Below are 3,349 nucleotides of genomic sequence, written 5' to 3'. Positions count from 1 at the left end.
GACTCAGCTAGACAAGATCTCTGTATGTGTAAATTGAAATCTTTATACACATTGGAGATCTCTTTGACAATTTAAATGGAAATCTTTATGCACACAGGAAAACTCTTTGACAATTTGACTTGAGATCTTTGGAAAATAACAAAATATTTGACGTCCAATTAAAGTTTATATAATTAAGTATCGATCCGGAATTTTGGCATGACTGTCAGGATGGCCGAGTGGTCTAAGGCGCCAGACTCAAGTTCTGGTCTTCGAAAGGGGGCGTGGGTTCAAATCCCACTTCTGACAACTTTTAACAGTTCTCCTCGGCCTTTTCACTTATACTTTCGTTTCTTTCAAAATCCTCGTCGCGCTCAGGGCCCCTCAGTTAAACTAACCTAGGATTAGGATTGGACGGTTAGGATTGGGGTCTTTGGGATATAATATGTTAAGGTGACCTAGCAATATCAAGATTTCCAACCACACTATCTAGGAGGTGTAGTAATATAGTTGCAATTATTTTTTTATCTTCGTAGATTTTTTTTGAGACTATTCTTCATTTTCTTCAATTTATACTTACGTCCTATTAGGATGATTTCTAATACACATGTCAATCATATTTGTTAATTAAGAGATTTAATCATAATTGAGAATAGTATTTGTTTTTTATTTATAAGAATAAGGTTATATAAATTAATTTTAATAAAAAAATTAATTATAATTGAGATTAGTTCATATATAAAATAAAAATTAAATGTTAATCTCTATTTCTAGAGTGTTAGTAATAGGATAAGGCTTTTATTAAAAAAAATTATTTTTAATTTTTGAGTAAGATCTAAAATTATTTGTAATTAATGAAACTTTATATTTTTTAAATACAAGTAATAATGGTGTAAGAAGTAAAAGCATTTGGTGAAAATCTATTCTCTTGTAGACTATTAACAAATTATTTTAGGTGGCATGGATTTCTTTGAATACAATAATAAACTCACATACCTTCAAGAATAACAATTAATATATGGTTATCCTTTCTATCAATAAATAATAAATTACCATGAATTTGTCCACTTTTAAAAATAATTGTATAAATTAAATGATATTTTAATAAAATTTTCTTTGAATAAAACTAATTTGTAATGCAATCATTTAGTTTGTACATAAATATTTCATCTTATTTTTTTGCTAGTTTGTATGTGATTTGTGGGACTAGATTTTGGTTGAGAAACTGCGATCCAATAACCTCTGAGTTGTCAAAATCACTCAGGGATTGCACCCATCTAGGTCACACCAACCTTTAGCATGGCTATATTTTTTGTACCCATGAGGTTTTGAATAGGCAACCTTAACACAAAGAGTGCCTTAACAAAACACCTTGTCATCAACTATTTTACATCTTGTGAGTTGTCTTTTAGTAAAAGACATAGGGATGGATTTTGATCCACTCATGTATATATATGTCACAAGACCATTTAATATGTTTTTTGAGCAGCTTGCTATAGTAGTGCTACAATGCTGCTACAGTAGTGTGCTCTACTGAGTCTCTTCTCTCTTGGCCTTGTTGAGCCTCTTCTTCCTTGCTGTTATGAACTCAAAACTATCAGTAACCTTTCACACACTCTAAGACCTTCACAACGACACTCCTGGCCTTCCACAGTCTTTGGCGTCCCTTCAGCTAGTTGATGTAGTGACGAACTTTTATGCAAGAATTACTATCTCAGCAGCACAAATTAAAGCACACAGTACTCGGAAGCGGAAAATGAAATAACACTCTTTATTGATCTCAAAATGGATTACAATAATAACAAATCTGTTCAAACCAGAGTTTGACTGTGTTCGCGTTTACCAGACTTGAGCTGTCCAATGTTGGACGAGCTTTACTGGAGGCTACCTGGCGAATACACAGGCTCTGTCTGTGAACAAAGACTCAACACACACATATACCACACACATATACCTCGACACTCTAATGTTCTGGCCACTTTAGGTTCTCACCAGTGGGTTACACTGATGCGCAGGCTTCTCAGAACACCTAAAGACTTGAGTTCTTTACGTGATGCAAGCAGATCAGACAGATCGTCTGCAGTTGCAAAGCAGGCAAAGAGCTCAGACTCCAAAATATAAGACTTACAAACTCACAATGACTAACAATTGATGCCCAAATGAGCCTAGACTCCTTGCATATATAGCAAAAGGAGGGGACAACCATTCGACAGTTGGACTGACAAACTGAAGTACGAAGGAATCTGTCAGTACGAGATGTGGTTCAATATCCACCAAAAGTCGGAGAAGTGCTCCGAGTCTCGTGACTTATGGAATCAATCGTAAAAACTTTGTACACTGTGGATGCCTTTTAACCAGTGAAGGCCCATGAGAAAACTGGTCATGAATAGTCCTCATGACTGGACCATTGTACAATGTGGAGCTTTATGGCATAAGCCCACGGGAACCAAAAGTACTGGGGCCACCAAGGGCCATTATTCCGGGATAAACTCTGGGATATAATATACCATCCCAGGCTTTGGTAAAGATCCTTCTTACAATCATAGGTTTATTAAGCACAAATTGGTGTTTTATCTTTGTCATTACCAACCATTCATCATGACGACACATGAATTGTTGTAAGATATGATGGTTTGGGTAATTATACATGTGTCTTACATCTCTAAATGGTTCATGAATACATTCCATGTTATTTTTGTGAAAACATTTATCACAATTTAAGCGGAAATAGGCCTCATAGCAGATTGGATCAATGGTTGTACGGTTAACACCATAGTCATCCCACCAATCCTCTAGCCATTTTGACTGTTGTGATCTTTGTGCAGTTTTGATAGTTCCAAACTTAAGCTTAGTGTAGTGTGTCTCATTTCTTCCATCTACATTAAGCATATCCCACCATAGCTGCTTATAACTTGCAAAATCAAACACTGTGTCAGGGAAAATAAGCTTAGGATCATTTTGGGGCCATAAGACTGGATTAGTAATTGGCGATTCTGTATTCCGGGTTCTGTTTATAGTGAAGTATCTATGATAAATTTTTCTTCTGTCACCTCCTTCATTCCATATCATTGTTATATCTTTAAAGACATTTTGTAGTACTTCTTCCGCCCTCTATGCTCTAACCATACTATCTGAATAAATCATGTCATGTATCCATTTATTGCCTTTTGGGAAGACTCTTATTTCCGACACAAGATGAAGGAGATCGGTGTGTCGCTGTAGATTAGCATCCAAGACTTTTACGCTTCAGAGCTGCCATGTGGGTTTCCAATTTTTTCTGTATTCAGTCCAACTTTGATCTTCATTAATTGTTCTGAGGACTTCTTGGTTTTGAGTTGGATCCCATTCAGTTACTATGACCATAATATGA

The 3,349-nt window shown here is 35.6% G+C and overlaps 1 non-coding gene across 1 annotated transcript; it reads left to right on the top strand.

The window, feature by feature from the left end:
• Positions 1-204: 204 nt before the first annotated feature.
• On the top strand, positions 205-288 carry TRNAL-CAA (transfer RNA leucine (anticodon CAA)). Its single transcript has one exon. It is a non-coding gene; the product is annotated as a tRNA-Leu (tRNA).
• The last annotated feature ends 3,061 nt before the right edge of the window (positions 289-3,349 follow it).

This window comes from Pinus tabuliformis, chromosome 4_2 (assembly GCF_031772625.1).
Source record: "Pinus tabuliformis cultivar Carrire ecotype Pingquan chromosome 4_2, CPIR1, whole genome shotgun sequence".
NCBI lineage: Eukaryota > Viridiplantae > Streptophyta > Pinopsida > Pinales > Pinaceae > Pinus > Pinus tabuliformis.
Note: the sequence above shows the minus strand (reverse complement) of the source record. Positions and strands in the feature narration are given on the sequence as shown.